The sequence below is a fragment of the Haemaphysalis longicornis genome, unplaced genomic scaffold (genome assembly GCF_048455015.1).
Source record: "Haemaphysalis longicornis isolate Haplotype H1 unplaced genomic scaffold, Haemaphysalis longicornis Haplotype H1 scaffold_4, whole genome shotgun sequence".
Lineage (NCBI taxonomy): Eukaryota > Metazoa > Arthropoda > Arachnida > Ixodida > Ixodidae > Haemaphysalis > Haemaphysalis longicornis.
The window spans coordinates 45,361,094-45,386,915 of record NW_027526361.1 but is presented as its reverse complement, the minus strand read 5'-3'; the positions used below and the strand labels follow the sequence as shown (position 1 = coordinate 45,386,915).

The following is a 25,822-nucleotide window of genomic DNA, read 5'->3' as shown; positions in this document are numbered from 1 at the left end:
TATTTTGGCCTGTCATCTATGCTTTGAAAAACTTTCACGCGGTGATGCCTCTTTCTATAGCGAAGAAGATTTAATCAACAAAGAAGGAGAGGAGAGTTGCACAGTATCTGTCGACAAATAAAGATTGATCGGACACGTACGAAAGAGAAGAACTCCTGGATGATCTCTCAGAGCTCGCAGATCCCAACCTACACCAACAGCTGGTGGCTACACCAACTCGAAAACTAAAACTTCTCAAGGCCAGTACGCGGAACATCCTGTAATCACAACTTTAAAAACGAGAACAATAAAAAAATCGAGCCCTCCCACTACATTGAAGATGGGAGACCAGCGAAGCTGCAGTGTTGGATAACTATAGTGAGTTATGTACGCCGACTTAGTGTGTTGATCGAATAAGGGCACGTGTATATGACTTCAAAATTATTGGAAAGTAATTCTCGTATAATCTTTTCTTGGGCAGTTGCGTTAAAGAAATAGCCACAGCCGTTTTCTCTAGCCATACTCCCTCCGTAGACCGCCACGTCTTGACAGCAAATTGCATTTTTTTTAACGCGTACAACTTCACTATGAACTAACAGTGAATGACAAGTGAATGAAACTCGGGCCTATTCCCCGAGTTTATGATGCTCGGGCATCATACACCCTTACATGGTCAGAAACGATTTTATGTGTTGGCCAGAAGCCCTATCTCCGGAATTAAAAGCTCCTGTCGACATTTGTGAAGACTAGCGCAGGGACACTTGCACAGTTGAAACGTTCCCTCTCTCTGTCTCTCTCTCTCTTGTTCTTGTATACAGACACCGCCATAGAGTTTCTTACAATATACACTAGAGAGGAATCTGGCGCTAGCGTCTATGCGACTCACGTCTGTGTCGTCATGGGCCGCCATTATATCATGCGCGCGCCTTAGTTTCATCACTGGCTTGGATTGAAACGTTTTAGTGACTGCAAATTTAAACGAAGTGGCACAAACACGGGAAGAATATTGTGCAACCACGGAAGTGGAAAATAAAAAAAGGCTATTTTAAAACTACGGAAAAAGGAAGTAAAGTGTATTTTCACCGGAACGGTTGTGCCTGCTATTCCGCAGTCCAAGGTTGTAGTTACGAACAATGTTAATATTTTGGGGGGAAACTCATTAAAGACTGTGATTTTATTAATTTTACCATTATTTCAAGTAATAAGTTGTTTGAAGAGTTTGGAAAGTTTTTTGAGCGGGCCTATGAAAACGTTGCCTTCGTGGTGAACCGGTTCACCGACCGCCAGCTAGTTTAACAAGAAAAACGAAAACTTGGCGTTAAACAGTCGTGGACGATGACAAGATAGAACGCCTACAAGCTCCCGTATCTGTCGTATCTTGTCTTCGTCGAAGTAGGTTTTGTTTCTTCTTTGCGTCGCCTACAAATTTCGCGGCGGCATATTGCCGCCACTATCATCACCAGCAAGTCAGGGAAGAAATGCCGCGACTATCACCATCAGCGAGGCAGAAAAGAAGACGAGAACGCTCGGGCAAGCGCTTGTCCTCACGGGTTCTGGGCTGCAGCTTTAAGTTTAGACACATTAAATCTTCTTTATAGCTTTGATAGTTGGAAGTACCGAGTGTCATTCGTGACAATATTACCTGCTCAGTCATACGTCCTTCGACTGCGGCATGAGCAACGTCAGGTGCGATCACGCAATGCCTGCTGTTTCACCGAACCCGGGTACCACAGATCATGGAGGATTTCGGCTTCCTTGTAGCTCATAAACGTGTTAATGCATAGTGAAGAAAGCAAACCCCAAAAACGCTTAAGAATCCAATTGTCATGCCAAGCCCAAGCTAAAAAGGGGGGGGGTCTTTTCGTGAACTCCCATGACGACATGGCTTACGAGGCGCAGTTTCCTCTCTAGTATACTTACTAAGAAACTCTATGGACACCGCCACAACGAACACGTATAGCTGACTTATTGGAGTCTTGTCCGCATCACCTCTTTCGGGATCGAGGGCCGACTGAAGAATAAGTTTTTTCCTGTCAACGCCGTTGCCATAGCCTAGTCACCCCCCCCCCCGCCCCTTAAGGCCCAACCACATGCACGCGTAAAATCGACCTACTCGCGCAACGACGTACGCCTGCGGCGACATACGCCGCTGCCTTTACGCCGACTGACGACGTCGGAGAGCCTGGTAGAGGGTGAGTAACCACTTATCGCCGCAACGCGCACGTAAACTGGCGTAAAGCAAGCGCCGCTCAGTGTGGCTCGATTACCCCGGACTCAGCTTTGTGGCAACCAGTTCAACTACATTTTAACTCAAATAAAACAAACAATGCCTATTCTCGCAAAAGTACGTATATTTAATACAGAAACAACTAAAATAGTTTTTGGTAGATTAAAAAAAACGTAAAGGATTAGTATGCATACTCGGCAGGCACAGAACCCTCCTCTACATTTGGCATAAAACTGCCTTGCTCCCATAGTTGCTCGTTGCTTCGCGTGCTTTGTCCGGCTGTTTTTTCTCCGTATTTGACAAATTACTTCGTTTTATCGCGTAGTTTATAGTAAAGTTAGCTTATTTATCAATTTGCTGTCTTGTTATGCGACCTGACCGCCAGATAGCATCACCGCCAGAGGTCTACGTCAACACCGTGCGCCCGAACGTTTGCGTCGATCATCGATGTCTGGCGGGCTCTGACTTGGGCTGCTTGGGCGTGACAAGCGCGTAGCAATGCATTCGGCTTACGGCAGAGTACGCCGGTTTACGTCGTTGCGCGAGTACGTCGATTTTACGCGTGCATGTGGTTGGGCCTTTACAAACCGGAAGCAAGGCCCTCCAGCGTGGGATGCGAACGACGTAAGGAGTGCATGCGTAAGCACTTTAAAACTCTCTTCTGTGGCTGCCCAGTATAGCTCCTGCCACCGCAAGTGCATTACCGCGCTACACCCAGCACCGCCTAGCCGCCTATTCTAATTTCTGGGTTCCGGGATGAGGAAGGGGGGTGGCGGAGAGGTTTGAAGAAGAAACCCCCAAGAAGCCTTTTTTTTTTTTTTTTTTTTTTTTCTGGTAATCGTACGACGGATCGCTGTTATAACAGAATTTTCAGGCCCGGAGGCCTCGGGCAGTGCTGTTGTTGCAAAGGGCGGCGAATACGAGAAAGTCAGTCGCAGAGACAGCTCCGGCTTCCGAAATCACGACGATTCGCTTCGGTGTTGTCACGCGCAGTCGTGAGCGCTGCATCCTTGGGGCTACGAGGAGCGCAAGGCGTGAACTGTCAGCCTCCGCCAGCCGCCAGCATTGCGTTGTGCGCTTTTGTGATTACTCGCTAACTGGGAACATTAACACGACCTCTCCATCTTAGCACTCACAACCGCGCTATGTGCGCAAAAGTCGAGGGAGTTGGCATTAAGCGCATGGCCAAGCAATGTACCAAAATTACAATAGTAACTGTACACCAGTATTTTTTAAAATGACATTGTATAAGAGTTTTATTTAATTGCTATAGTATAAAATGAGCTGAAAGAGAGTTTTCAACATGCAATGCTCCTTATAGAGTGTTCTATTGCGGTATGCCACAAAAAAACGGTGAACCGGCGAACTCCTTTATTCAATATCATAAGCACATTTTTATTTGTAGAATTCCTTGGCTACTACTAAGCAGTAGTTTCCAGTGATTCGGTTCAAATTTTGGCCAGCGTTTGTGTGTTTGTGTGTGCAGTGAAAAACCACGAGCGCTAGTAGGTGCTTTCCACGATAGCGAGCAAGAATACGAAGAATACATAGGCAATGCATGCGCTTTATAACCTCTTCGCTTTCCTCGTGGCTCTGCGTATGCCCAAACATTGTCCAGCAGTGCAGATTCTTCTCATGTTGTCATGATGTGACGCACGCGCTCTAAAACTATTCACGTGGGTCTAGAAGCCGGCTTCCGCCACCAACGGTGGCTTTTGCTGTCAATAGGAGATCGAATGCTTTCGTATGAGAAACTTGTGGCCCACTGGTTGCAATACCTGCCGTAGAATGAAAGGTGTCTGAATTTGATTGTAAAAACTTCGAAAACTATCGTATTTTTTATTTACGTTGGCCCGGCCCCGCATCCTCCGTAAGATCAAAGGCAGACACAAGGCGACACACACACGCACACACCGAGAAAAGGTACCTCATATATAATAAACTGCCTACATGCCACGAAGAAAAACACAAGTGAAACAAAGCATCGTCCGTATGCAAGCTGGAATATTCGCAAAGTAGCAGGGTCTTTAAGATATTTTCGCGGAAGAAAAGCAACGCTACGATAATTGACCTGGGTTTTTCCGACCTAAGACCGCATAGGAACGTTCAGTACAGCTTGATGGAGGAAGGTGTGCAGCTATATATCATAACACTGTTTGCCAGAGGCCTTTACGAGCCATGGTCGTGATTCGCTACTTATATTCACAAATATTCGAAAGGAAATGTTGATCAAATTCTAAAAAAAATGTAAAAAGAGCAAACTAAAGAACAGAAAAGAGCAAAGAGCAACTGGGGCGTCGGAATTGGTGCATGAGGCGGCGCTGGGGAAGAGAAGAAAAAAAAACAGAAGCAAGGGAGGAAATTCCAGCATGGAAGAGGCACTGCTCCTGACAGGTCACCTTGGAGCTACAGCTTCGTTTTATTTGTATCTGAGAATAACGATGTCTGCAAGCGCTCAGCCTGGACGGTCCGTAATTCAGGTTACTTACGGGAAGAAAAGTGCTTTATTGGGACATGCAAAGGGAGGTGGACGTGGGAAAAGTGAAAGGCGCCAAAGGAGAAAAAAAAAGTATTCCAGTAAAAATCATTTCGCGATGCACGCCTCTCGAGGCAGAAAGCAGGTCGCATAATAACGAACGAAGGCCTCAATCACCGCCTGTGGGGTTCTCCGCGGAAGCGCGAAAAGCAGAAGACGTTGCTGCACCATTTGTAGACGCCATGGCGTATACAAATTGTGCAGCAACGTTCTGTCTCCTGCGAAACAATATTTTACTTTCCCCCGTTATATCCTCATCTACGCATCGTAGGCACTTAAGTACGCCGTATGAACATATTACCATATAGTTTTTTTTTTTCAGAATAAACTTTGCTTTTAAAAATGAGAAAGCATTCGGAAACTCAGTTTATGCAGTTAATATTTTTTGCGTTCCATATCTACTTTTTACAAAACCAAACCCTTCCCGATTGATAATACATTTCGTAAAACAGTTGCTCGCTGTTTAAAAATACATCTAAAAAGGTAAGCACTGAAAGATCCAGTGTACCTTGTTGTAGACGAAAGCTGAGAACACGACCAGCTTTATAGCTCGGAGGGGCCAGTTTTTTTTCTTGGTTTGAACTTACCCTTCCAGCAAACCTCTCTCTCTCTCTCTCCTTGGGTATTGTAAGTGGAAGTTTAGGTAGAGACACAGTTTACTGAAGTTTAAAATACTTGGGTCGGGTAACGCTGTTGTTCGCGGCATACCCCAGAGGCTTCGAAAGGCAAGCGGTTTATATAGTCATAAGCGTTCGAAACTCGCGAAACGCTGGAGCTTGTCATACGTCTTCCCGTTGTTTAGCGCAAAGAAAACTATAGGTACATTTGAGGGAAAATATACGTAATTAACCGGCAGCACCCGCTATTATTTAGTTAAAGACGCCCGTTGGCTTGGTTTTTACGATATAAACGCAAAATGTGGCAGCGAAACGCCGGCACGTGCGGGGAGAAAAACACAAAGAGAACAGAACTCCGGCTGACGCAGTTTCAGGCAGGAGGCGCGCAAGCACTGCGAAGGCGGGAGATTTTAATTGCATGGTGTGGTAGCAGTAAGCGGATAACGGCGGTACAGCCCATTATGGCGAATCATTGCTCTGCACTTCCGACAGCTTTCACATTGAGTGGAACGGCTTTAATTTTTTTGCTGGGGCCTGATAACAGTGTTTTGGAGGCTTCCGGTTTTCTCTCGAACGCTGAACTCTGGTAATCCGTTTGCCTTGCGAGATGTATCCCGGTTGTAAAAACGGTGCCTGCCAGGTGCTTCCTTTGTTCGAGTGCGTTGTGGGGTGCGTTCCAGGACAATCTTCTTCGCATGTCTTACAAAGTAATCACAATGGCGTTCTTTCGTATGCTTCGTTGCTTGGTTCTTCGCTACGAACACATGTAGGCCATATTCTTGACGATTTTTCAGCAAATGCATCCGTATCTTCATGCTCGAGAGATGCGGTATACGGTTTTTTTCTTCTACCAGTGCTGCGGCATCCGATGAGCAGCATATTTGAACAGATCGCTTGTTACTCAGGGGTCTCCAAATTGCGTGGGCCATAGAACAGTTCAATTCCAATAAAGTCTATTGACACTTCGAGCAGCATTAGCAGCTTCACTGCATTAGAATCAACGCCTCCCGCGGCAGTCAAACTTGTATCTAGCTCATTTGTTAAGAGTTAGTCGGTCGTTTCGTATCCTTTAGCACAAACCAGTTTAGCCAAACTCTGGGAACCTGACGATTGTGCGGAAAATCCTGCTTGTGCTGATCGCTTTCTGTCTCTCTCCTTCTACCGGATACTTCGGCATCGATCGCTTATCCCCGCGGGACAGCCGCATCGGCCCGATCAAGAGCTCCGCATCCTTTTCACACCCGCCGTAAACAAAGAAGGCGTAGCACTAGGGCTGGCTTTGTCCATTAGGAGCGGCGCCGCTGACTTCCGTTCGCCGGTCGTTGGCGCCGGAAGACTGACACCTGCGCCGTTGCAGTGCTTTCAACGGAGTTGCTGAGAGCCAGAAAAAAGGGTTTTATCAGCTTTGTATGCCTAGCGTCTACACGAGCAGCCTTGCAACATGTTCTCTTTCGGGGCCTTTCAGGAAATGCAGAGCTTCGTGTATTTCTTCCTGGAAAGTTTATGTGAAAGCCAGTGGGAAAACAACGGGAAGCCCGTGCTTTCGCATCAGATTGGCCCTCGATGCGACTTCGCTGCGCCTTTCCTGTTATTCCATTAGCAAAACGAAGCGGCTATTTGTATTTTCTCCTAGAAGACTAGACAACTAGCGCTGTCTCATACTGGCGCGTATTGCGAAAGATAATTTCCGTTTAACCTGCATTGCTTTCTTAAAAGGCGTTTTATTAAAGTTGATTAACCATCAATACACCTTTTAAAGACGTTTTTCTTGAGGTATGTCTATTTCCACCACCAAATCAACGTTTTTGAACCGTTAAATGTAAAGTAAAGGTCCGTACAATGCCGGCGTGTTTGGATACCTTCTGTAACCGAAGTTACATCTGCATTTGCGCGTGATCCTTTGCCTAAAAAAAAAGCTTTTCAGCCAATCCTCCACTTAGCGTGATGACACTGTGCGCATAAAAAGTCGTGGCACCGACTCGTATCACCTTAACGCGAGAACACAATAAAGCAAAACTTGTCATAGTGCACCGAGACTGAAAATTTGGGGTCGAGCACAAATTGAGCAAAACTTCGCGAGTTATAAGAAAAAAGTTTACGGGTGGTGGTATTAGTAAAAACTAATTGTGACCGGCTCTATTTTTTTATTTCGTTTCATTATCTTTACAAGAAAAATAGAGAAAATAAAAGAGAGTTACCTATGAGCTTTGCTCAGGAATCATGCGGAGCCCGCTATGGTCCTCGAGGTAAAAGTTCCCGATCAAGAAGATTAACTTTTTCCTTTGAGCATGACCTCGTAATTCGTTACCACCTCAGTCTGCATTTCGGGGAGTTGAAGCTAAGAGAAAGTTGGTTTCAGGCATGCTAAGAAGTTGACGCACACGGCCCCCAGGATTACCTGGTACTTAGTTCCAGCTTTTTTCTCAAAATAACACGCTATAGTGGCTAGCTTCAAATCAGCGCCGTGGGGTTGCATAGAATGCATAGAATACATTACTGCATAGAATGTGCACTCCGTGAACCAGATGTGAAAGACACAGCAGATAGGGCCCCCGCTTTGACTGCCGCTTTTGGTGAGGGTGACAGCAGCCTTTCAGAGATCGAAACCCCTCCCACGCGTGCTTGCTGACATTTTTATGTTTTAAAGACGATAGTCTTTCTGGGGCTACTTAAACCCAGAAATTTTGGTCTGTCTGTATGTATGTATGTATGTCTGTCTGTCTGTCTCTCTGTCTGTCTGTCTGTCCGTCTGTCTGTCTGTCTGTGACTCGATTCAGCCACCCGGCCAAAGCAAAACAATGCCTGCGCAATAGTCTTATACAGTCACAGCTAAATCTACCCGTCTGTGTCCGGTCTAATGTTCATACTTGTCAACATTGTTGAAGAAGAACAAGACATTACGCAAATATGATACAACAAATCAATACAAAAGTGATATTTTCAGTGTTCCTTTATAAAAAAAAACCAAACATGCTTGACTTTTCCGGAATTAAATACTTCATCAACTGCAGAAAAAGAATTCACTCCGCCGTCGCCTGCTGTCGCCCGCGCCACTATAGCTTCTTGCGGCACTTTAAGGAATCAATCGGCAATAGTTACAAAAGGTTCCATTAGCTGTCGCCCGCGCCACTATAGCTTCTTGCGGCATTTTAAGGAATCAACCGGCAACAGTTACGAAATGTTCCACTAGATAGGTTCCACGTTCTGCTTGCAACGCACGTGGAGTAGGGAAACGCGGTTCTATAAACATTGAAGTAGGGCGCCTCGATTAACGCGCGTCTTCGCCGTACGGCAGCGTTCGCAGCGAGACACCCGGGTTCGAGCAGTGGAACGCGGGAAATTTAAAATGATTCAAGCAAACCTTTGGCGTCTTTACCTTGGGAGGAGCGCGACGCAAGAGGAACAACCTGAGAGGTGAGCGGGAAAGCGAAGGGAAGCATTTACTTCGCAAAAGCCGATAAAGACTATCGTCTTTTGACGGCATCTGCACCGAAAGGAGCAGATACGCGGCCAATTTTTTATGACCCTGTACACAAAAAGGTCGAAGTGAAGCCATGCGGCAACGAAGCGTTGTTGCCTCTTCGTCCACTAATCAAGGCTACTACGTACGACTGGCATTGGCTCGAGAAGAATTATCGCGGGGCACAAACGCTCAAAGCTGCGGAGGACAGGGAAGCCTGCCAACTTATAGGTTTCCGATACTGAAGGTGGGGCACACTAATTGTATGTCTATTTCTTCCGCCTTTTAGGGGCGAAGCTCCTAAAGCCATGGGTTTGTCCATCCCTTGTGTCTCGTGGTACGTGACCGCCGCATGCTTTTGGAGATGTCGCAAAGTGGGCCGCGTTGCACGCGCAAGAACCGGCTGCAACCGGCAGCGCAAACTCGGCACCGGGAGGGCGAGCTTGTCTGTGTTCGCCAACGGAGGCGCGAGCGCACGTGCACTGCCAGGGGGAGATCACGCAAGAGAGAGAGAGAAAAGCTTTTATTAAAAATATGCACGCAGGCCTGTTTAGTCCTCACATTCCAGAGAACCTCTGGTGACGTCTTCAAGCCGCTGCCTGATGTACGCCGCCAGTTGCCTTTGCTCTTCGGTGGTGCTTGTTGCGGTCAGCCATCCTTTGTTGGGTGTGTTTGTAGTGTTGTGTATGGTTGTGCAGTTCCAGAGTGTGTGATCTTGGTCGAATATGACGTTACAGGTAGAGCAAGTAGGGGGTGGTGTGTCAGGATCTCCCCATATCTTGTGTAGTCTAGCTGGAGTGTCCAAGGTGTCCGTTTGAGCTTGTCTTATTAGGGTTGCTTAGTGTCTTGTGAGCGCGTCAGGGAGCTGTGGCAGTTCCCTCCTTCCCGTGGAGTGGTCCTTCAATTTAGGTACTGTTGGGACCATGAGCGTTTGAGTTGGTTCGAAGTTGGCAGGAGCCCGGGCTGTGGCTTCTCGGGCCAGCTGATTAGCTCTTTCGTTGCCTGCCATTCCTTCGTGCCCAGGTATCCAGCACACTGTTACGGATCCCTTGATGCTGTTGTTGATGGCCGTAGCTATCGCTTGTGGCAGTTCCATGCTTAGAAGTTGGTGACAAGCGCTTTTTGAGTCAGTGTATATGTACGTGTGCTTCGTGGGGCTGGATGTGTGGTCAATGGCGGTGGCGATGGCGGTGAGTTCAGCCCAGATGGGTTTCATAAGGGGGATGCACTGCTGGTACTCCAATTTTCCTTTGAGGTCAGCATACGCTATGCTTGCTGCTGTGTCTGTTACTGCTGCATCTGTGTATACGTGGTTGTTGAATTGGTCCGCAGCTGCTCGTTTATCGAGGTATTTGGCTCAAATGCTCCTTCTGACCTTGTTTCGTTGGCAATGCATGTGTCTTGGTATGGGTGCAACTTTGAGTAGGTTGGCCGTGCGTGGGCTGAGACGTTCCAGTCGTAAAATAGGCTGCTGGGGTGTGTACCCTAGACACTGAAGTATCTGTTGCCCTGGAACCGTTGCTTGGAGTCTGAGGTGTTTGTTGTACCTGTGGACGGCTACGATCTCCTCCAGCGTATTGTGCGCTCCTGTCTCAAGAAGTCGCTTGGTGCTGGCATTGATCGGAATTCCTAGCGCAATCTTCGTCGCCTTCCTAATGAGAGCGTTGATTCTTTCCTCCTGGGTTTTAGTGAAGTTGGTGTATGCTGCATGGTACCTTATTCGTGAAATAAGAAGTGCATCCCGTAGTCGTAGGAGGTCGTGTTCCCTGAGTCCACTTTGTCTGTTCGTGATTCTGCGCATCTTGTTCAGGACTTGTTCTCCTTGCCGACGTATGTGCTGAGTTGTGGCATGGCCTCCCCCGTCGCTTTGAATGTAGTGTCCAAATACCCTAATTAGGTTTTTGCAAGGAATTGAGACGTTTCCGTTTTTAATGACAATGGGTGGACGCTTCCATCTTGGGTTATGTATGAGAAGAAGCTCCGACTTTTCCGGTGAGCACTGTAGTCCAATTTCTTCTGCTGCCTTACTGATGTTGTCGACTGCCTGTTGTAACGTAGCCTGTATGTCGCCTGGTGAGCCTGTTTTAACCCACAATGTAATATCATCGGCGTATATCATGTGTCCGATATTTCCAATTATTTGTAAGGCTCTGTGTATCCTGAGCATAGCAAGATTGAAGATTGTTGGTGAAAGTACGGAGCCCTGTGGGATTCCCTGTTGTGGGTGTTGCAATTGCTGTGATTTGATTTCTCCTAGGTGCAATGTGTACATTCGACCCTCGAGGAAACTTCTGACATAATTGTACATGCGTTGCCCACAACCAGTCTTGGCTAATTCTTCTAGCATTGCATCATGTGCCACATTATCAAAAGCCTTCTTCAGGTCTATGGCCAGAATTGCTTTGAGCTGAGCTATGCTAACCTCCTTATATGTTTCATCGTATAATAAAAGTAAGGCATCCTGCGTGGATAGGTGAGCTCTATATCCAATGATATTGTGTGGCAGAATGTTTTGTTGTTCTATGTGCTGCTGTAGCCTGTCCAGTACCATTCGTTTCATGATCTTTCCAGCATTCGAGGTCAGGAGGATGGGCCTATGTTGCTGTATGGCGATGTCTTTTCCCGGTTTTGGGATGAAGGTGACATTCGCACTCTTCCATTCAGTTGGCACTGTGCCTAGTACCCATGCCTCATGGATGGTTTCAAGCAGAAATTCCTGATCTGCTCCAGAAAGGTTCCTTATTTGGGCTGTTGTTAGTTGATCAGGCCCTGGAGCTTTATTTCTTCTCATTCTGTGAATGGCCCTTTGAAGTTCAAGCAACGTAAATGGTTCATCGATGTCATTCTTGGTGGGTCCTTCATACTCTTTGTAGGCAGGTTGTTGTCGTGCTGGGATGTATATGTTTTGTAAATCTTGCAGGAGTTGTGCGTGGTTGTCCTTGTACGTGTGCAGGAGCTGCAAGATCTTGTGGTTGTTCATGGTCTTGCTTTTGCTGGGCTCTATGAGTGTTCTGACAAGGTTCCAGGTGTGGGTGAGATTGAGGGTACAATTCAGTTTGTCACACGTCTCATGCCATTGTTCTCGGCTGAGTTGGTCTGAGTACTCTTGTATCTCTTTGTTTATTCTGTCGATGCGCGCCTTGAGCCTACGGTTTGTTTTGTGCTTTTTCCATCGCCTTGTGAGTTCTAATCTTGCCTCCCAAAGGTGTAAAAGGTGGGTGTCAGCGCTTGGCTAATCCTCTTGTTGTTGCCCGTACTTTGTGTGCTGTTTCTTGACTGTTTCTAGTTGTTGTGCCCATTCTGATACACTTCTTGCCTGAACAGTTTGCCGTTCCATGCGTATTTGATGCCAGTCTGTGATACCATGTTTGGCTTGCCTTTTTGCCACCCGAATGCCCACTTTTATTTGTACGATTGCGTGGTCACTAGTTAAAGTGTTATGCGTATTCGTCCACTTGGCTAGCAGGGGGCCCTTGCAGAAAGTAAGGTCTGGGTTGGTATCCCTTTCGACCGAGCTGCCTGTTCTTGTCGGTTCTGCGATGTCATTTAGGAGAGTAAATCCAGCTTCCTGCATGGAGTTGTGCAGCTGTCGACCTTTTGGCGAGTCTCTTTTGTATCCCCAGGCTGTGTGTACAGCATTGAAGTCACCAGCTATAAGGTGCCACATTCTTTTCCCAGCTGCTGCTTTGATTGCATGTTTGACATGATGCACTTTCTCCTTTGGTGGACTATATGAGTTGGTAATGCTTATATCACACTGCTTGTTGCGTAGGAGCAGTGTGTGTCCCTGCTCTGTTTCTTGTATTACATCGAGATGCAAGTCTTTTGTGGCAAGGGTGGCAAATGTGTCATTGTTTTGATAGGTTGTGGTTGCTTGCCTGGCTCTTGAAGTAAAATGATGTCCAGTTTGTCGTTTTGGGCTTGTATGTACTGGTGTAACGCTCCTTTCTTGTTCCGGAAACTTCGGCAGTTCCACTGCCATATTACAATTTGTTTAAGCGATTTGTGTTATTATGAGGGGAGTCAGGATTTCGATAACTTTTTCTACAATCGCTGGGATGAGTGCTTCGATCTTCCTTTGTATTGCGTTTTCTATAGTCTGCTCTAATTCGGTTTGCTTTTGCGCTATGACCTGTAACTCTAGTTTGAGGTCGGCCATTTCTGTTGTGGAGTCTGATGCTAGTGATCTGCATCGTTTGGGATTCGGCGACACGTCGGAATTGGTAGGGGCTGTGTGAATTTCCATTTCCTGGTTTTCGGTTGATCCTAGTGGTGTGCTGGCTGTAGTGGCCGTGTGTGTTTCCATTTCTTGGGGTTGGGGTGGCGTTACTGGTGGTCTTGCCTGAGTAAGTGTCGTGTAGACTGTGTCTGCCTTGGGCTTTGTGTGCATAAGTATGTTCCTGTATGACCTAGCTGCTTCCTTTGGTGTGGGGGTCGTGTGTAGTGGTGTTACGGATGGCTGACCTACCTGTAGCGTTGCGGTGACTGCACTGCCACCTCCGAGTCTTGGCCTTGATTGGCTGCGTCGAGCGTTGCTGGGGCTGCGTCGTTCTGTGCCACGGACGCGGCTACGTGATCTTGGCCGGTGGTCGATTTTCAGCGGCTTGTGGTTCTCTTCTTGAGTCTTCTGTAGCATATTGCGTTGATGAACACGTTTTTGGTATGCCACTTGTCTTACTGCCTTGTCTGCTTCTCTTCTTACTTCACACGTGATGTCGTCGGCGCCATGGTTCCCTCCACAGTTGGTGCAGCGTGCCACGCATTCTTGGTGGTCGGCGATGTCGGTTATGTCTTGACCGCATCTGGGGCATCTCGGCTGACCCGATCTTTGGCAAACATCTGCTCTGTGTCCGATGGCGAGGCAGTTCGTGCAGAATTGTGCCCTTGGTCTGCGAGGAAAGCATCTGTAAACTCCTCCCGCGAACACAACTTCTCTTGGTATGTAGCTTCCTTCAAAGGTGATAATAGCAGTTGCTGTGCGTCCCATCATGCGTGCGTCTAGGATGCGGTATCCCGGAGCGGTGAGATGCCTTTCTAAGTCTTCTGGGCTTGTGCCTTGCCGAATGTTGTGTATGACTCCTTTGCATGCGTTTTCTGGGCTGGATTCATAAATCGAGATGGTGTGGGTGCTTCCTCCTTCGTTGAGAGATGTGAGCTTTTTGAGCTTTTCCGTCGCATGCCCGTTCTCGCTAGTGATTATGGCAAGGTTCTTGTCACCCGCTATCTTTACAGTGACTTGGCGGGCCTCTGCAGGCGTCAGCGATGCTGCTAGGCTTAGTACGGCGTGAAAGTCGCTAGGGTTGTGCTTCGCTAGACTGAGTCCCGCCGTCGGTAGTAATATGAGTTTGGTGGTGTGTATCGGACTCACCGGAGCGCGGACAGGCCTGCGGAACCAACCTTCTTCGTCTTGAACGTACTTGGTCGGCATAATGGATGTGGGTCACGGACGCGAGCGCACCACGCCTTCCCGTAGGTGCGGTGACCAGGCGAGGTCGAGGTAGGCCTAATAGGCCTAGCTCTCTCACCAACGTGTGCTGAACTTCACTGTCCCACAAAATGATAAATAAGCGTCCCACTTGCTATAAACTTGTCACGGAGCACAAGTGTCCGTAGCGGCGTTGATGTAAAGCACTTTTGAGTCCTAGTGGGCTAAACTTCGGCTTAAAAAGTCGATCTTTCCACGGAGCGATGTGAACATACGAACACGCTGATGAGCGCCTGTAGAGATCACGCCACGAACGCAGGCAGTCGTTCTCGGAGATCGAACGAGACGCAAGGACCTTTGCTCGTTTCCTCTCGTCTTGTTCGGGCACAAGTTCGCCCTAAATAAAAGTTCTTTCTTTACCGTTGTGCCCCATCCTACGTGACAAATTGTGGTGGAGGTGCGGGGTAGTCCTCGATGGCGCGGGGTCTTTCACCAGGTCTGGGCCTGGGAGCATTGACTCCGAAAATAAAAGTTGATTTGTACAATGTACGCACACAGTCTTACGTCTTTCTTAATAATGTAATGGGCGAACTTTCACGGGAGAGTTACGGTTACCGAGGATCTCCCCCTCTCGATCTTCGCCCCACTTATTATCATCATTCATTCCATGGATATGGCGTGATTTTTTTTTCAACCTCTGCAGCGCACGAAAGGCGTAAGGCGCTGGTAATACAGCGCCAAGCTAGCATCAAAGGAAGAGCACGCAACCACAGTCGGGCCGCTCCATCCTTCTGTGCCGGCGCTTCCACCTCTATCGTTCTCGTGTCCTTCGTCCTCATTTCCAAGGACGCAAACCGTTGGTGCACCGTTCCCTCTCTAACTGCTTAGACAGAAACATTTAGACCTTGGAGATGCCCTCATGCACGGCATTAACGGGAAGACAGGGAGAGAACATACCTGGAGACCGGCAGCCAGGTGGCCAGAGGTGGAGCATGAGAAGGGAGGCGTTTTGTGGGAGTAACCCTCGCGCACGGGCGCTGCGAGGAAAATTATTTAAGGGGGCCTGAGGAAGGAGCGATCAAACTTTTCCCTAGTGCACGTCTATGAGCCATAGCATTTATGAAGTCGCCTCAAGCATGTGCTAATATTTAATTTTTTGAATAAAATCTTAAATTAGCACCATTCGATGCAAATTTCATACTCTTTTAAAACAAAAGAAGACCCCATTAGCTGCTACACGAGATATTCCGGACCTTCGGATGATATTAAAACTACGAATATTATACTAGAGCTCGTCGTAAAGAGATATTTTCCTGTTGGTCAAAAAAATTGACCACCAAGTGCTAAACGCGAGTAAGATAAAACAAAGTTACAGCGTGAAGAAAGGATAATGCTCTGGCGAGCACGGCCTGACGCGCATAGAAGAGACAGCGATTTGCGAGTAGCGTAGACCTAAGCCCTGAGCGTTGCTGTTTAGCGCTGCCAGTGCTGCCTGCGCTGCCACGGAGTAATTTATTTTAACGTCTCTCGTCACGGCGTCGTTAGCTTGGAAAGCGCGACGCATAAATCCTGTGTTAGCGAGAGGAGTCAAATTATACTCACTTTGTGTGCGTATGCTTTTTAATGTTGATTTTCACGGTGGTTTGGGTGCGGGTGTAACAAACAGGACAGATGTGAAAGAACTAGAGGAGCAACACATTTGCAAATGCCTGAGGAAGGCATAGGAAGCATTAAAGCACCTGAAAAAAAAAAAAGAAACCTTCAGTAGCTTGAGTTTTTGTCACAGGGCTAAATTGCGCATGTTGTGTTCTTGCACGTTTTACGTTCTTTGTATGTAATTTTCTTTTCATTCGAGGTCATACATTTTTCAACACTTACACGATGCAGTCTCAAGCCTCTTTTTCCCCTTCAGTTGTACGTTTATGTTTGATGTAATTAAATTCATGAATGATTTTCTTCCGTTTCGCGTATGCGAGTGCTAAGCCTTCAAAGGTTGCTTTTAATATCGCATTACCCGCGCGATCTAGTGCGGCTAATGAATCTTCAGCCTGTAGGGGGCGATTAACGGTGCCTATGCTTTATTTGTGTTTTGTAGCTTGCTCGTAATGTGATTATAACGACTTCCGTGCGTTTTGCCATATTTAAAGTGGACTTTTGTTTGAATGCGCCTTACCGAATTGTGTAATTCCGTCCAACTTGCTCCCGCACCCTGTCCTTCGTGGTTTCGTTTGACCACTTCTCAGATTACGTTCGCTGCTCGTTACTCCAAACGGCATTACAAAGCCAGAAGGGAAGACGTTCATGCTTGATTTCTGCTCAATTTATGCCATTTTTCTCGTCATAAACATTGTTTTTGGGAGCATATAGAGTACCGTAAAACTAGTAACTGGCGGTGTCAAGCCTACATGCGGTATGCGGCCTAATACAAAAATACGGCAATTTTTTTTTTGCGCTTCCAATTCAGTTTGTTGGGTAAGTACAGTACTGTGAACTTAACAGTTTGTTGCATCAAGCAGTGCAGCCCTTTGTTTACAAACCGAGCGGGGATCATAAGCGCCGGTTCATAACTATTTGCAGTCATCCACGATCACCATGATACACGTTAAGGTTTGCTTTGATATTCACGACAATACACTCTGGAGATCGCACTTGCTTCTCAGCGGGTGTAGGCATCGCCATTTCGGCGCATTTCTGGGCAACAACTCCCATCTCTGTAACGAGATGGCTGCCGCAAACCAAGCGAATGCCCTTACATGTTTCTTTTAAACGGGCGTGCGCGAGAGGGGGACAAAGGGTACCTGTCACTTTGCTACTTCGCACTTCCCTAAAGAAAGTTACTATACATTACAGAGAACTATACGACACTACAATGTAATACTGCACTACCACACTACATATCACTACTCTCCTCGTCTATCCTTTGCTTTGGTCCACACCCCACTAGACTGCAGCACCTCGCTCTGATCCAATTGTGCTTAGACGGCGTTTATGGATATAAAAGTGTCAAAGAAGGTATCGCAAGGGTCCGTGTGACACTGGTGGAAAAAATAAGCCTCGGCTAGATCCCTCTCAGGCGAGACGGGGAGGAAGCTGGACATGGGGAGTAACGTAAGGAGAAGTAGATGTGGAAAGTACAAAGGAAGGAAGAAAAGAATTAAGTAGGAGGGGCAGGAGGAGAAGTGGAGGAAGCAAGGATGTGAGGGGAAGGGTGAAAAATAAGGGAGGAATGTTGGAAAACACGGGGAGAATAGTCGAAGGGGGAAGGGGGGGGGGGCAGCGGAGGTTGAGTGAAGACGAACAAATCAGGAATAAGAAAGAGGAGGGAAAAGTAACCGGTAAACTGCCAGAGGTGGCAGTGACGTTGTCGCCTTTCGACGGCCCTTGCAGGAGGAGAACCATACACACGGTGTTTTTTTTCTTTCACAAAAAAAACTCTACTGAAAAGAAAACGAACACTGTACACTGCAGTCACTTCAACACATTGCTGCCGCAAAAAAAATGAATAGTTCACAGTGAATATCTCTTTCTATGCTTATACAACAAGGCAGTTTTGTATTGCGTGAAGCGTTTTGTATCGTTTTGTTTTTCAGAACCTGAACACTGTAACCGCTCAGCGAAAGCAACGAAGGACAAACGAGGTTTCTTGGCGGTACAATCCTGACGGGTAGCGGAAGGAAGCGCACACATCCCCTCTCAGCGCTTCTACTTTCCAATAGCGCTGGGGCAAGCGTGGAACACAAGGCACCGGCTTTCCAACGTCGACTGGAAACGATGCGGTCGATGCGTACTAAGCGTAGATCGATGGGAATATTTAGATCAGCTGCGGCAGAGTGAGGCCACGTCGCTAATTTCCTACGTCGTCACCGGATGCGACATTATTCGGAAGCAGTAGAAATAAAGAGAAATAATAGAATAGCTACCATAAACAGAGGCCGCACATGCTGCCATAAACACGCACACGCAGACGTACACGCACGCACATGCACACATGCACACGCACACACATGCGCGCACGCACACGCGTACGCGCACACGCACAAACATCCACATGCTCGCGCACACACGCATGCCCATACACACACTTAAAGTAAAAGGTGCGGGCTTAGACGTCCTCAACGTATTACAATACTAGTCGTCTTCGTATTTCACCAGAGACAGGATGTATGTAGCGTACCGGAGGGATTAAAATAAATGCGAACAACGGAGCACACAGCCTTTGACGCATGCCGCACCGTCTTGCTGGAAAGTCACTAATCTGCGCGCATGCGCACTTCTTTGAGAGAATTAGAGAGTGTGGCCAACATTTAGGGAAATGCTTGATCAAGAAGCAACGCCAGTTGTTTATTTTGTGGCGCCTTTACACGCTGTGTCGCCACTGAGCAGGATGATGGTTGAATGGCATTATGCTAGCTGCAATCAGCCTGCTGCGCGCTTGCCTCCCCGATGTACTAGATAACATGACCCTCAGTGGCGGCAGAGCATAAAAAGACGCCTAAAAAAAAAATTGGCCGCGTATCTGCTCCTTTCGTTGCAAATGTCGTCAAAAGACTGTAGTCTTTGTAAACTGGCATTTGCCAAGGAAATGCCCCCCTTTGCTTTCCCGCCCACCTCTCATGCTGTTCGTGTACCGTCGCGCTCATTCCAAGGTAAACACACTAAAGGTTTGCGCAAGGCGATTTGAATTTACCACGTTCCACTGCTACAGGCCGGGTCCCTCAATGCCAGCGCTGCAGTACGGCGGAGACGCGCGTGAATGGAGGCGGCCGACTAGAAGGTTTATAGAGCCTCGTGGCCGTGCCCCACGTGCGTTCCAAGCAGAACGTGGAACCTATATAGCTAGTGGAACCTTTCGTTGCTGTTGCCGCATGATTTTTCATATGCCGCCAGGAGGCGGCGGTTTTCTCCAGTAGATGTCGAATATCATTTGCGATCGAAAAACCAAGCATCCATGAATTTTTAAATAAATGAACACTGTAAATATTCCTTGTGTACCAATTTCCTGTCTTATATTTGCGTAATGTCTTGTTCTTGTTCATCAAAGTTGACAAGTATGAACATACACACCGGGCTTAGACGTTTACATGCGGCTGTGAGTATATAAGACTATTGCGCAACATCAATTTTACTTTGGCCGGGTGGCTGAATCGAGTCACAGACTTACAGACAGACAGACATACAGACCAAAATATCTGGGTTTAAGTAGCCCAAGAAAGACTATCGTCTTTAATAAATGAATAAATGACCGGCGTCGCTTCTTGATCGAGCATTTCCCCTAACAGGAAGCCACACCAGCCACACTCTCAAACTCTGAAAGAACTACGAATGCGTGCAGTTAACTGACAGTGCAGCCAGATGGTGCGGCATGCGTCGGAGGCTGTGTGCTCCGTGGTTCGTATTTCTTTTAATCCCCCCTATAGAGCGGCAAATAACTGACATTTATGCAGGGATGATATTAATACGTAAGCAAAGCAGTTATTGCATTACTTATCAGCTCTTCTGTCTTTTTTACGACTGCTCCAACGTGATTGTAGTGTCACTTAGTTCCCCTTTACTGAACTCTGCAGAATTCGAACTAACGTCAGGACATGACATGAACATTCAGAGAAGTGCTGGTGGAGGATAGGGCAGTGCTTGTCGCACCCTCCTCTCTTCCGTCATTTCGTAAGTAGAGGTTCAGGTTTATTCAGGCGTAATTAGCGCGATGGCCAATTAGGCGTTCTTTTTTTCCGGTTCCTTATTAAAAATCGCATTACCATGCCACAATTTTGTGATGTCATGGATGCCTGATCGCACCAAAAAATTTACCTTTGTGTATTGTATTATCTGTTAAACCTTCAAAAGAAACAAAATGTGGTTGATTCTTTCTTCTTGGCAGCCGTGCAACCAGATGAAAACGTAGTCATGCTGGAAACAACGCGCTATAGAAGCGAACTGTAACAGGGATAAAAGAGGCGATCAACGTAGACGAGCTTCACAGAGAATTCTTGGCAAGAAATGAACGCAAGCGATACGACGGGCGCCAATTCTCTTTTATTTATTTGCAGGTGACCGGCGTTTGGAGCCTGCAGGTCTTACAAGGCAACCCAGAAACGGCGGGCGACTAAACGCCGATGGAGAAGACGTCAACGCTGGCACGAAATTAGAATATAATACAAAACAAGGACCGGGCGAAAATAAATGAGCAAAGAAGAATAAAAAAAATGGGGAAATAACAACGCCTGCGGAGAAGGTGGTCGTGAAACACGAGACCCGGACGACAATAGAAGCTGGTGGCCCAAAAGCTTTCCCCTTTGTTGCAGAACTGCGTGGCGTGGCGCGAGAAGTCGTTGGTGTTCAAAGTAAGCAGGGCATGAACCTTAAGAAGTAAATAAATGTTGCGAACAAAGGAAAGAAATGCCTTCATCGAATATTATTTCTAGTTGAATACTAGAGGAAAAGTCAGTGAAAAAGGGTAAATACTGAGGTGACTTGAAACCCAGCCTGCCGCCACAACTACACCGCTGGAAGCAGATACGAAGAGGGATAATTTCGTCTAGCTCTGTGGTTTGCAATATTAAGTCTGTGGTTTGCGACGAAGGGAACTAAATATGTAAAAACGGAGCTGAAATTTGAGAAAAAACTCTCCTAAGGTTCTAAAACGACCAACACCAAGTAGTCCTGGCAACCAAAAAGCGACCAGCCTTTGCTTGCGTAACAGGGAGTTGCCATTCTGCAAACCCACGCCTCGATAGATATCGGCTCGCTGCGGCTAGACACAAGCCTATTCTATTTCATCTGAGAACCCAAATTACAAGCTATGGTGGCCATCACTCAAGTTCCTCTGACAGCGCTCCCTCTCCGCCCTCTAGATAACGCAGGGACCTTACCTCTCAACGTTCGCGCTTTCTTTGTTTTGGGCTTTTTTTTTTCACTGATCAAAAACTGAATAAGAATCAATACATTCCGATTTATTACTTTTAACGGGGGCCTGTGTTATACAATTGTGAAACTAAAACATGCAAGGCTTCAACAATAGAGGTAGGCGTTTGCTCGATGAGACTCAACCAGCATGACCCTCTCGATCCCCTATACAATTACCGGCCCAATAACACGTTGGACTATGTTACCGTCTAAAGCCCAGGGGCGGGGAATTTCATTTTGCTAAATTCTACGACTCCCTTACGTACCTTTTGTCTCTCTTTTTCCTTGCACTACATCGAGCTATGTGTTAAAATATTGAGGAAAGCTCGCCGTTACCCCTGCGAGAGGCCGCAATCCCACGTCCTGTCTCCTGCCAAATGTCCCATTTTCTGGTCGCTTGGTGGGGGCGGAATGGACGCCGGAACATTATTTGGCCATGGCAAAGTTCGCGTGCACTTGTAGTAAGCTTACGAGGAAAGATAAGTCGTTCCGGCCGCAGAAAAAGCCCCCTCGCCCATGCGTCATTAAAACTTTCACGCGGTTCGTTCGCGGCTGCTTGCTTTCTGTCTCCGTCGCTTACTCCTCTATTAGACCAACTCCGGGTCCTTGGAATGAATTATTATGTGACAACAATGCGCCGTTCATTACGCCCAGCAGCTGCTATATGGAGCGGTTCATATCAGATGGTTAGAGTACATCCCCGCTCTGAGGTTGTGCCCAAGTGCGCCGGGAAGCTTCGAATTTTCCACGGGCATAAAAGTGCCATTTTAAAACATACAGCAGCAGATAGTGTTAATGTTTGGGCTGGTTGGTAATCCACGATGCCCTTGTTTATTGTCCTTTTCTCTGTCAGTGTTCCGCTTTCGCTCTATTTGCATCACAGATGACCTCACCATGATGAAACTAAAACTCTCTAGGGTAATTAAGATTTACCGCAAATTGGGCGAAAGGCCTGGCCATGATAAAGCGCTAAAAACTTGATACTCATGCGCAGCGCCAGACGGATACGAAATAGACAGAGAAACAGAGCATACGAAAGCTTCAAAAATTCTTATCACGTGCAGCTGCAGTGCTCTCGCTAGAGCTCATATATTCTCCTTTTTGCAAAAGTATGGCATTCGGCATACAGTGAACTAAATACATAAATACACTCCTGATTCTCGAAGAAATCAGAGAAAGGGGCCATGGTTGGGACTCTGAATCTACGAGACAATATGTGGCGGACGGCCTGGGCGTTGGCCGCAGGAGACGAGGTCTATGAGGCTTAGGTTTTGCAGGACAGGACAGCTTAACACCTGTCCTGTCGCCTGTTTGACAAAGTGGGCCGGAAGGTCACATCGATGTAGGGTACTGAAGTTGCCACGTCCTCATCCAAATCAGTGTGAAGGCCACCGTATGTAGAAGTCGTCAATACAAGAACTCATCTTGACGGGAGAACTCGCCAGGTAGTCCCGTTCCGTGCGGGACGGAGTGCACGCGTGGTGCTCAAGAGACGGTTCCTTGTACTGGAGAAGTGAATAGTCGGTTATTATTAGTGTCTGCCTATAACGTCATATGATTTATAATATTTTCACTAGAAGAACACGGATTGGACATGGCCGACTGGTAAGTGGTGCAAGCACATCGTTCGCATGTTCCATGGTTCATTCCTACCGTCCTGCCGTCACTTTACGGTAACGAAAGAACGCCCGCAGGCTGTGCCCCCACACAGCTTCTTCCTCGGATATTAGTGTGCATGGAGGCGTGCGCTACTTTCCAATTCGACTTCTTCTCGTGACAATATAAAACATGCATTTTCAAAAGAAATCGTACGTACATTCAGTTGGAAGCTTACTCAGGGTGCAGGGTAATGAAAGAGTAAAACCCTGTAACGAAACATGAGGACAAAAATCCTTCAGTGCAGGAGAAAATAGTATTATAGTGTGTTTTCCCGAGCATCTGAATTGTGTTACGTCGCAAATATTATTATTCGCGTTGTTGATAAAGCCACAGATAAACTCATTGTATCCGATGACAAAAGATAACCCAGTTACATGGAGGTAGTGATATTGTACAACCTTCTCGGCCAAATTTCCTACTCGAAAGCGTGCCAGGGAGCGCTCTGCTTTAGTGTTCTTGCGATACGTTTTCGTGTTTTAGGGACCAACCTTCTCTGTGCGAGACAACAAGAGCCACCCCCCCCCCTCCCCCCCTCTACCCCTTTTGTGTCGACGTATTGTTTGTTTGATAAATGAGAATGACATACAATACGGGCATGACACGACTGCGCATTGGTAGAAGTAAAATAAAGCAAAATATTGGTATATCTCCGCTCTCCCCCTGTTACTTTTTATTAGGAGGACAGTAGAAACTGCGGTGGCTTGTCGAAATGCGTTGCATATCGCTGAGTGTATCACACGCACGCACGCATGAACGCACATATGAACACACGCACACACACAAGCTCCCACGCACAAACGAGCCCGCGAACGTTATCTCTCTCTCTCTCTCTCTCTCTCTAGCCAAGCTAACAACCCCAGGGGAGTCAGAAATGCGGAGCTCAGCGTCCATCCCCATGACGCTGTTGTTCTGCCTCGTCGGCACTAACGTAAGCATAACAGCGACCACATATCTTCTTTCAGGTCACGTACCATGGGGACCGAAACTAGAACGTGGATGACGCGCCCGCAACTTTCCATGAGGGGCGGTATTTGGCTTCGCAGCTGAAGGGGGCGGCTACATGTAAGGGACGCAGGTCACGCGTTGCAACATCGGGCCGCTCGTGACAAGCACCGGGTGGCCATGATGGAGACCGAAAAAGTGCATTTTATTTCCCCTCCATATCTATGCTTTCTGGCCGGGCAGCGGGGCACGGTTTTGAAATGCTCTGGGTTCTTGGGCACAACGACGATCCGAGCAGGGCAATTCGGGCATACGTTGCTAACGGTTATGAACTGCTTGATTTGATTGATTATGGTGTTTAACGCGCGGAAACTGCACAGATTATGAGGCGCGCCGTAGTGGAAAGCTCCGGTTGAATTTGACCACCCGGGGATCTTGAACTTGCGCCGAAATATCGAACACACGGACCTTTTCGCTTTGCGCCTCCTTCAGAAAAGCGGTCGCCGCGGCCGGGAATCGAACCCGCGTCCTTGGACTGAGCAGCACGTCGCCTTCATCACTGAGCCACAGCGGCGGGTAGGCTATACCAATTGCTTGAGACACGAAGATCAAATAGCTTTGACATTTACGGCGGAAGTGTGGTGCAGGGCGAAGAAGAAGAGGATGATGTAGCCTGTAGCGGCCGCCGTGGTTATCCTGTTCACCGAACGCAAATTATCCCTGTTCCTGGCCTCGGAATCTGCTCCTTTCTCTCTCGGAGGTCTGTGAACACCTTCTGCATTCCTGGATACCCAAATTCAGCATCTGCATCAGGTATCTTCCCGTGTTGGGCCAGTACTGGCTCCAGCTGGCTAACCCTAACTGTGTCTAATAGAGGCCTGGGCTCCGCGTCGCGGCGGCCGCGGCCTCGCTTGGCCGGACCATGAATCCTACCGCCGCATACGTTCCCTGGACCCCCGGCATTAATGCACCCCGCCTACTCTTGCCCCGAACTGTGATCCTGAAGCTCACTGACAACACCAACTTGGCTGAGGCGGACCCCAGCACTATCGGACAGGCTGTCCAACAAGCAGCCCACTTGACGAAGCAAGAATGCCGCGACATCTTCATCAAGCTACGACGCCGTCAAAATCTGCTAGCGGTGGATGAATATCGAGATTCGGCAGCCGCAAAACTTCTTGCACTTCAGCAGATTGCTCTCCTAGGCAACTCGCACCCCACCATAACGTACGAGGCCAATAACCCCAACAACGCTCAGGGTGTTATACATGGCGTGTCCCTTGACCTCTCAGAAGACTTCCTGCAGTCCGAGCTTCTCGTGCCGTCTCGAAAAATTTTACGCTTCCGCCGGCTTGGTCAGATGGCCTCCCTTCTCATCACGATCGAAGGACCTTCCCTACCTCGCCACGCTGTCCTCTGTTCAACAGTGTTCAGACTCTACCCGCCCCGCCCCAACAGTCAGCAATGCCTTCACTGCTTCAGCTTGGAGCACCGGACCCTCGTCTGCCCTAACCGAAATGTGTTCCTGCGCTGCGCGACCTGCGGGACCAAGTTTCCTCCAGACCAGTCACCTTCCGACACTCGTCACGACTGCGAGCCTCGGTGCGTCAACTGTAGTGGCGAACATCCAGCGACGGACCCCAATTGCCCTGCACGCGACGAGGCCACGAAGGTACTGCGGGAACGCACGAGGACCCTGCGACGGCGGTACATGAAAACCCAAGAGCAACCTCCATTGATTTCTTCAGCCAACGATTGGCCTGCTTTGCCCACGTCTAATCGGTTTGAACTTCTAGCTCCCTCACGCAGCCGGAGCAAAGGACGGGAGAAGTCACCACATGGCTTGAAGAACCGGAACCGGAGCCGGAGCAAACGGCGGGAAAAGTCCCCCCATGGCTTCAAGAACCGGAACCGGAGCCGCTCCCAAAGGCGCGGGCAACGGGTGGGCCTGAAAATCAACCACTCCTTGCTGCCCCAAACCCTTGGATATCCTTTACGCCTGGATTCCAGAAAGCACGAGGTTATCTCCAACGTACCGTGTGTCAACAGCCCGGCTCCTCCTCCAACTCGACAGGTG

The 25,822-nt window shown here is 47.9% G+C and overlaps 1 long non-coding RNA gene across 1 annotated transcript in view; it reads right to left on the bottom strand.

Annotated features, from left to right (window-relative positions):
• The window catches only part of LOC144178626 (uncharacterized), a 206,696-nt gene that overhangs the window by 112,705 nt on the left and 68,169 nt on the right, over positions 1–25,822 (bottom strand). The window contains exon 2 of the long non-coding RNA XR_013324032.1: positions 15,202–15,281. This is a non-coding gene — a long non-coding RNA (uncharacterized LOC144178626). The remainder of the gene's footprint in view (positions 1–15,201; positions 15,282–25,822) is intronic.